Source organism: Bombina bombina, chromosome 7 (genome assembly GCF_027579735.1).
Source record: "Bombina bombina isolate aBomBom1 chromosome 7, aBomBom1.pri, whole genome shotgun sequence".
NCBI lineage: Eukaryota > Metazoa > Chordata > Amphibia > Anura > Bombinatoridae > Bombina > Bombina bombina.
In genome coordinates, this window is record NC_069505.1 from 638,956,016 (window position 1) to 638,966,405 (window position 10,390).

Consider the following 10,390-nt stretch of genomic DNA (forward strand, 5'->3'; position numbering starts at 1 on the left):
CATATCGTCGATCTGAAAAGGGAGGTAAGAGATGAATCTCTACGACCGATAACAGAGAACCTATGAAATAGACCCCGTAGAAGGAGATCATTGAATTCAAATAGGCAATACTCTCCTCACATCCCTCTGACATTCACTGCACGCTGAGAGGAAAACCGGGCTCCAACTTGCTGCGGAGCGCATATCAACGTAGAATCTAGCACAAACTTACTTCACCACCTCCATAGGAGGCAAAGTTTGTAAAACTGATTTGTGGGTGTGGTGAGGGGTGTATTTATAGGCATTTTGAGGTTTGGGAAACTTTGCCCCTCCTGGTAGGAATGTATATCCCATACGTCACTAGCTCATGGACTCTTGCTAATTACATGAAAGAAAGTCGCGGCTGGAAAGTGAGCATTAGACCCTTTCCTGACTGACTCCAAATACCAGAGGGCGGTAAAAACCAGCGTTAGGAGCCTCTAACGCTGGTTTTCACGGCTACCGCCCAACTCTAAATCTAGGCCAGAGGTAGAAATGGTATTTCTATAACTGAGATAAGGAGCAGTCTGCAGAGGCTTAGATAGAAGGTAATCACAGAGGTAAAAAGCATATTAATAAAACTGAGATAAGGAGCAGTCTGCAGAGGCTTAGATACAGGTAATCACAGAGGTAAAAAGAATATTAATATAACTGAGATAAGGGGCAGTCTGCAGAGGCTTAGATACAAGGTAATCAAAGAGGTAAAAAGTTTATTAATATAACTGAGATAAGGAGCAGTCTGCAGAGGCTTAGATAGAAGGTAATCACAGAGGTAAAAAGCCTATTAATATAACTGAGATAAGGGGCAGTCTGCAGACGCTTAGATACAGGGTAATCACAGAGGTAAAAAGTATATTAATATAACAGAGATAAGGGGGCAGTCTGAAGATGCTTAGATACAGGGTAATCACAGAGGTAAAAAGCATATTAATAAAACTGAGATAAGGAGCAGTCTGCAGAGGCTTAGATACAGGTAATCACAGAGGTAAAAAGAATATTAATATAACTGAGATAAGGGGCAGTCTGCAGAGGCTTAGATACAAGGTAATCAAAGAGGTAAAAAGTTTATTAATATAACTGAGATAAGGGGCAGTCTGCAGAGGCTTAGATACAAGGTAATCACAGAGGTAAAAAGTATATTAATATAACTGAAATAAGGGGCAGTCTGCAGAGGCTTAGATACAAGGTAATCAAAGAGGTAAAAAGTATATTAATATAACTGAGATAAGGGGCAGTCTGCAGAGGCTTAGATACAAGGTAATCATAGAGGTAAAAAGTATATTAATATAACTAAGATAAGGAGCAGTCTGCAGAGGTTTAGATACAGGGTAATCACAGAGGTAAAAAGTATATTAATATAACTGAGATAAGGGGCAGTCTGCAGAGGCTTAGATACAGGGTAATCACAGAGGTAAAAAGTATATTAATATAACTGAGATAAGGAGCAGTCTGCAGAGGCTTAGATACAAAGTAATCACAGAGGTAAAAAGTGTATTAATATAACTGAGATAAGGAGCAGTCTGCAGAGGCTTAGATACAGGGTAATCACAGAGGTAAAAAGTATATTACTATAACTGAGATAAGGAGCAGTCTGAAGAGGCTTAGATACAAGGTAAACACAGAGGTAAAAAGTATATTACTATAACTGAGATAAGGAGCAGTCTGCAGAGGGTTAGATACATGGTAATCACAGAGGTAAAAAGTATATTAATATAACTGAGATAAAGGGCAGTCTGCAGAGGGTTAGATACAGGGTAATCACAGAGGTAAAAAGTATATTAATATAACTGAGATAAGGGACAGTCTGCAGAGGGTTAGATACATGGTAATCACAGAGGTAAAAAGTATATTAATATAACTGAGATAAAGGGCAGTCTGCAGAGGGTTAGATACAGGGTAATCACAGAGGTAAAAAGTATATTAATATAATTGAGATAAGGGGCAGTCTGCAGAGGGTTAGATACAGGGTAATCACAAAGGTAAAAAGTATATTAATATAACTGAGATAAGGAGCAGTCTGCAGAGGGTTAGATACAGGGTAATCACAGAGGTAAAAGGTATATTAATATAACTGAGATAAGGAGCAGTCTGCAGAGGCTTAGATACAGGGTAATCACAGAGGTAAAAAGTATATTACTATAACTGAGATAAGGAGCAGTCTGAAGAGGCTTAGATACAGGGTAAACACAGAGGTAACAAGTGTATTAATATAACTGAGATAAAGGGCAGTCTGCAAAGGGTTAGATACAGGGTAATCACAGAGGTAAAAAGTATATTAATATAACTGAGATAAAGGGCAGTCTGCAGAGGGTTAGATACAAGGTAATCACAGAGGTAAAAAGTATATTAATATAACTGAGATAAGGAGCAGTCTGCAGAGGCTTAGATACAAGGTAATCACAGAGGTAAAAAGTGTATTAATATAACTGAGATAAGGGGCAGTCTGCAGAGGCTTAGATACAAGGTAATCAAAGAGGTAAAAAGTATATTAATATAACTGAGATAAGGGGCAGTCTGCAGAGGCTTAGATACAAGGTAATCATAGAGGTAAAAAGTATATTAATATAACTAAGATAAGGAGCAGTCTGCAGAGGTTTAGATACAGGGTAATCACAGAGGTAAAAAGTATATTAATAAAACTGAGATAAAGAGCAGTCTGCAGAGGCTTAGATACAAAGTAATCACAGAGGTAAAAAGTGTATTAATATAACTGAGATAAGGAGCAGTCTGCAGAGGCTTAGATACAGGGTAATCACAGAGGTAAAAAGTATATTACTATAACTGAGATAAGGAGCAGTCTGAAGAGGCTTAGATACAAGGTAAACACAGAGGTAAAAAGTATATTAATATAACTGAGATAAGGAGCAGTCTGCAGAGGGTTAGATACATGGTAATCACAGAGGTAAAAAGTATATTAATATAACTGAGATAAAGGGCAGTCTGCAGAGGGTTAGATACAGGGTAATCACAGAGGTAAAAAGTATATTAATATAACTGAGATAAGGGACAGTCTGCAGAGGGTTAGATACATGGTAATCACAGAGGTAAAAAGTATATTAATATAACTGAGATAAAGGGCAGTCTGCAGAGGGTTAGATACAGGGTAATCACAGAGGTAAAAAGTATATTAATATAATTGAGATAAGGGGCAGTCTGCAGAGGGTTAGATACAGGGTAATCACAAAGGTAAAAAGTATATTAATATAACTGAGATAAGGAGCAGTCTGCAGAGGGTTAGATACAGGGTAATCCCAGAGGTAAAAGGTATATTAATATAACTGAGATAAGGAGCAGTCTGCAGAGGCTTAGATACAGGGTAATCACAGAGGTAAAAAGTATATTACTATAACTGAGATAAGGAGCAGTCTGAAGAGGCTTAGATACAGGGTAAACACAGAGGTAACAAGTGTATTAATATAACTGAGATAAAGGGCAGTCTGCAAAGGGTTAGATACAGGGTAATCACAGAGGTAAAAAGTATATTAATATAACTGAGATAAAGGGCAGTCTGCAGAGGGTTAGATACAAGGTAATCACAGAGGTAAAAAGTATATTAATATAACTGAGATAAGGAGCAGTCTGCAGAGGCTTAGATACAAGGTAATCACAGAGGTAAAAAGTGTATTAATATAACTGAGATAAGGAGCAGTCTGCAGAGGCTTAGATACAAGGTAATCAGAGAGGTAAAAAGTATATTAATATAACTGAGATAAGGAGCAGTCTGCAGAGGCTTAGATACAAGGTAATCACAGAGGTAAAAAGTGTATTAATATAACTGAGATAAGGAGCAGTCTGCAGAGGCTTAGATACAAGGTAATCACAGAGGTAAAAAGTATATTACTATAACTGAGATAAGGAGCAGTCTGAAGAGGCTTAGATACAGGGTAAACACAGAGGTAACAAGTGTATTAATATAACTGAGATAAGCTGCAGTCTGCAGAGGGTTAGATACAGGGTAATCACAGAGGTAAAAAGTATATTAATATAACTGAGATAAGGGGCAGTCTGCAGAGGGTTAGATACAAGGTAATCACAGAGGTAAATATAGATAAATATAATCAGGAACTAATGGCTGATTTTAAAACTTTCGAAGAAGAATATCAAAAGTGCCAAGATGAAAATAAAAATTTAAGAGCTAGATATCATGAGGCTGAAAAAGCATACGAGCAGGCAATAAATAAATTACAGAGACAAATTAGCAGCTATAAGGACTGGGACAGAAATGATAGTCAAGATCCCAGGCGGGAGGATAGACAAAGATACCCAAACTATAGCCCTAATTCAGGCCCAGAGATAACTTCTTCCCCTAGACAACTACATAACTCTGGGGGACCAGAAAATTATTACGCTTCAAATGAAAGGCACTCTAGCTCAAACAATAAGTCCCCAGTAAGGTCCAGTGATATACCAAATAAAGTGTATGACACCCCCACAATAATTAAATTCCTAAAGAATACAGTACGCCCATTTTCTAAAGGGGGGGCCACTTCCATAATTGACCACTTAGAGGCCTTTGAAAACGCATTATCTATAATGAGTGTTACAAGTGAGCAATTAAAAATTGAATTTCTACCCTGGGTATTTGAAAGTAAGCATCACAAATTCTTTGCTTCACTAAAGGATATGAATATTCGTTCCTGGAGTGAAACAAAACGACAATGCAGAAAAGAATTCGGACAACATCGCACTAAAACGGCAGCGAGAATAGCTGTATATGGTTTAAAATGTAGTGCGAATCAAAGTCCAATCGAGTTCCTTTCTGTATTGAAGAATGCGTACAGCATGGCTGAGGATGATCCCATATTTGAAGGTTCAGAGTTTGTGAATATATTTTTTGAAGCGCTCCCCACATCCATCAAAATCAACTTAGCTAGAGATTTTGAGGAGAACTGTTCATTGGAATGGCTGATCAAAGAGAGTACAAAGTTATACTCTATTCAACAGTCCAGTGAACAGGGGGATAAAAGGGAGAAAAAGCCCAATCCTAAAATAGTGGCCGAAACTAGGGTGTCACCTGAACCCCTAAATTTGGAGTCTAAAAAGAAAACCTATGCGGAAGTGGCCAGAGAAAACGGGCCATCTCCACAGAGGTTTAACTCTACCCCTTCCCCAACACAGGATGAGATGCTGAGAGATTATAGCCAAAGCGGGGAACATACTCAGGCGAATAATTACGCCCAAAGAGAATACCCACAGAATAATGGGTACCCCCGCAAAGGTAGATACAATAGACGGCGAAGGTATTCTCAGGATAACCAGACACCCCAGGTATATAATGCTCCCCAAGCTGAACCCCAGGGGCAACCACGCCAGAATAGAAATAGCGGCCCTGATTCTGAGGGTACCCAATGGTCCAGGAATCATTACAATGGGGCACCAGGAGATAGACCCAGGGGTAGAGGTAACTTGTACAATCAGGTAGATATGCTGTTTACCCAGTTAAATCGGTTGAGCGAACAAATCGCTAATATGAGTAAAAAATCTACAGCTCAGCAACCGAACAATATTTTTTTTAGGGGTACAGCCAGTGGTCAGCAGTGGACCACAGGCACAGTCATAAATACTGCAGCATCACCTGAGGGGGAGGGGAGAGATATACAAAATGTAATAATAAATATCATGTTATCTCCCCACAGACCGGAAACGGACAATTTAGCTGTGATGACAGGCAAACTCATCCGGGAAAAATTAACGAATCTCTTCTTTTGCAGCACTCTCTTAACCTTATTTCCACAGATGCAGTACAAAAGAATCCAGCCGACCCTGTCATAAAGGGAACGGGTAGGTATGAAGCTCCCTCTGCACAGGAAAACGTGGCGAATTCAGGTAACACGTGGCGAAGCCCACAGATGTGTGAGAATGCCAATTTTATGTGTGAAATGGTAGAAAATGCAGGAAGATATTATGTATTAGTTGAGCTGCAAGATTCAGTCTCCAACCCTATCAGGGGATTAATTGACACTGGGTCACAGGCAACTATCTTATCCCACAGGTACTACACACAGCTAAATGAGCTAACACCCCACAAACCTAAGATAAGAGAATTTGACGGTTCTCTAATAGGTGTTGGGGGTGACTCCCTAAAAGTCTACGGTACTGCCTGGTTAAAATTTAAATTGGGGAACAGGGTCATAAGACACCCTGTCATTATAGTGGATCTGCCAACTGATCATTTAATTATTGGTAGTGATCTCCTGAAGCGATTAAGCACCATAATTGATTGCATAAATAATGTAATTTGGTCACAAGTTAAGAGACCTATCAATTATGAAAAATCTGGTATATCTCGCGCCCGACGTAGCTGTCACGTGGTGAAAGAGAAACCAGATGCTGTGGAGGTTCATTTCAGGAATAACTCTATACCTGAAATCACTATTCTACAAATAGATGATCAGACTCCTTTTAGTGGCTCTGATGGTAATACTTTTAAAATATCGCCTGGAAAGATAGCGAATATCTCCCTAGATGGTGATGTATTAACTATATCACTCCACAAGGGGGATCATAAAATCCCTAAGGGGGGAGAACACGCTCAATACCTCACAGGGATTGAGAGAGTTAAAGAGGATCTATTTATCCCTATACAAGTACATGACCTTGGTAAAACCAAGTATGCTAAAATAAACTTAAAACAGGAAGCTAGCTATATAAGCGAAGGTTTATTAGCGCAAATAGCTGAACCTAAAGTGATTAAATATCTTTCTCCCCAAGACCACAGTGTCAGCGACCTGGATAACAGGTTTGAAATCTATAACATCACAGCTAAGTGCTTATTATCTATCTCTATAGGAAATAAGTCAGTGAAGCACCTGTTTTTAGTGTTAAATACTCCCCATAATCAAATATACATTGGCAATGATATCTTACATAGATTTGCCATACAAATAGATTTGATTAATTCTTGCCTCTGGAGCAGGTTAAAGGGGGACCCTGAAGTATTTCAGGATGAAAATGCAGCCCTGAAATCAAACCAGCAATTGCCATATGCTGTGAATATGCAGGTATCTAGCGATGTTATAATTCCTGCTGGGGCTGATAAATTTCTTTTACCCTTACAGGTAAAGAGAGGGCAGAAATTAAAAACTTCTGAAACACTGATTTGCCTCTCCCATAGAATACAAAATCTGGGTGTCACAGTAACCTACACTCCTATGGTGAATATTGGAACTGTTCCAATACATATTATTGTGCATAACATGACCCCACAGGATATAACATTATCCAAGGGAACTACCATAGGATATGCACTGGAATCAAGCTATTACACTTTTGGATTCCAGAATAATGTAATTGGGCTAATACCTGAAGGATACTTAACTGAAGAACAATTAATTGAACAATCCTTTGCATCTATGCCAGAGGGTCTATTTAATGTTCAGTCTATTTATCCCTTCAGCTCAGAGGAAGGCATCTGTAAAATTGAAGAAGCCTCTCTAGTGTTTGATCAGCCAATCAAACAGCAAGATTACCCCAATTCCCAGAGTCATGGGGGCAATGTAAACTATAACCAAGGGGATCTCACCTCTAGATTGGAAGAAGCCTATGAAATAGGACAGCCTGAAATCTTTCCAGGATTTCAGCAAATAGTCGAAGAGCAAATATCCTTAGCTAATGGCTGTTCCAGCGATGATGAACGCCAACAGCTGCAAGAACTCCTGATGGAGTACAAGGATATTTTCGCTAAGGATTCTTATGACTGTGGTACTACAGACTTGCACATTGCAAGGATACAAACAGATCCTAATGCGCCACCTGTATTTGTCAAACAATACAGACTTCCCTTAGCCTCATATGATTCTCTTGCGGAGATCATAAGGAATCTGGAAGAAAGAGGTATTATCAGACAGGTGCACAGCTCTTATAATAATCCTATTCTAGGTGTCCTTAAGCCCAATGGACAATGGCGTTTGTGTGCTGACTTAAGACAGCTAAACAAACGAGTATACATGTCTGGCTGGCCTGTATCATACATTGACCAGTGCCTAGCACAAATGCAGGGATCCAAAATATTCACTGCCATTGATTGTGCACAGGGATATGGGACCATAAAAGTACATGAAGAGGACCAATATAAGCTAGCATTCTCCTTCCAAAAGGTTCAGTATGCATTCCAGAGACTTTCATTTGGATACATAAATTCTGGACATGAATTTGCTGTATTCATGCATAAGGCTATGCCTGACACACTGGAAAGGGGGACCTTATCTTATGTTGATGATGTTTTAATCAAAAGCACAGACTTTGAAAAACACATCGCAGAGCTTAAACATGTCCTCAGCCAACTTAAAAAGGCAGGTGTCAAATTATCCCTGCAAAAAGCTCAATGGTGCCGCACTCGTGTAAACTTCTTGGGACATGAAGTTACCTCTGAAGGATTAAATCCCCAAAAGAAAAAGGTGGAAGCTATAATAAATTCTAAAAACCCAACTAACTTAAAGGAATTGAGATCATTCCTGGGTATGACGAATTATTCTCGCAAATTCATTGATAATTATGCAGAGTTAGCTAAACCACTACTACTTCTTCTAAAGAAAGATGTGAAATGGCACTGGAGTGAGTCTCAAGAGACAGCCATCAGAGAGCTGAAGAGAAAACTCACTCAAGCACCTTGATTAGCGTACCCTGAAGGTGGTAAACCTTTCTTCTTGGAGACAGGTTACACAGATATAAGCATGAGTGCTGTTTTATACCAAAAGCATGATAATTTGAACAAAGCCATTGCTTATGCGAGCAAAAATCTATCCCCAGTAGAAATAAAGTTTAACAATTGCGAAAAAGCCCTCTTATCTACTGTATGGGCTCTACAAAATTTCCGCAGCTATATACAGGGCGAGAAAATTATTGTAGAAACGGCCCACCAGCCTTTGCTATATTTGCAAAGTGAGAGAATAAGAGATGGGAATTTGTCTAATAGCCGCATAACAGCGTGGACTCTTTCCTTACAAGGCTGGCCCTTAGAAATTCGCTACAAGCAGAATAAAAAGAATCCAGTCGCACAAGGGCTTGCTGAGCTCCACGACTGTACTGCTAGGGATCCTGGGGAAGAATTATCAGAAGATGATTTTCTGGAGGAACAATTGCTTTCCCCTTATAAAATGTACAATGAGGACCATTGTCAAACATTACCTTGGGTGTATATTGATGGTTGCTCTTACCATGCCACTATTGATAATGAGCGCAGATTAGTCGCTGGCATTGGTACAACTTGGACAAATGGAGTCTCAAATATATCTGTAGGTTTCAACATTGGACCAAGATCCAGTCAAGTTGCAGAACTAACTGCTGTTTTCAAAACCATTGAAATGGCTATTGAACATGGTATTCATGAATTTGTGATCATAACTGACTCAAATTATGTGCGTGACAGTTTTGTTGAATACCTGCCAACTTGGAAAAGAAATGGCATGCAGAAAAGCAATAACAAGCCAGTCAAGCATGGCAAGTTGTTCTGCGAGATTGATAATCTGGTGGTATCCAATGATTTAACCATACACTGGAAAAAGACCAAGGGTCATTCCAGAGTTCTAGGTCCTGATAAGGAAGGCAATGACCTTGCGGATTCATTAGACAAACAAGGAGCCATAACTGGAGAACTCCTTAATATTGACCACTTAATGGGTGCAATTCAGGTAGAAGCCATTACCAGAAACCAGGCAAAACAACAGAGTGAGCCTAACTTGGTACAATGGAGTCAGGATTCTCCTAGTGAGGACCTGATTACTAGTCAAAAAGAAGACTCCATTGTAGGCATCTTCTATAAACACATAGAAGATCCTGAAAGCAACCCCATCTCAAAAGATGATTGTATTGGCAAAGAAGATCTGAGAATCTTAATAAAATCTAAATCACAATTCAAGTTACAGGATGGTTTGTTAATTAGAACCTCCAAAACTGGCATCCAGCAGTGGGTAGTACCCACCAAGTTCAGGGGTCTAATGCTTCAACATGCCCATGATGCTCCCACATCTGGTCATCGTGGTGCCAAACTCACGTATGAAATATTGCGTGATTACGCTTTTTGGCCACACATGTTGAAAGATGTTCAAACCTACTGTCAAGGGTGTTTAATCTGCCCACAGTTCCAACCCACTGCACCAACGCATAGAGCGCCATTGCAGAAAAGGGGGATGGTAATGCCATGGTCAGATATACAAATTGATTTTATTGGTCCAGTAACAAGATCATCAAGAGGTAACAAGTACATGTTAACAGTGACATGCCTGTTCACTAAATGGGTAGAGTGCATTAGTGCACCTAACAATAGTGCTGAAACATGTGCAGCATTGCTCATCAACCATGTATTTTCCAGATTTGGTTTGCCCCAAAGAATCGCATCAGATCGGGGGACCCACTTCACTAGCGAAGTGATGAC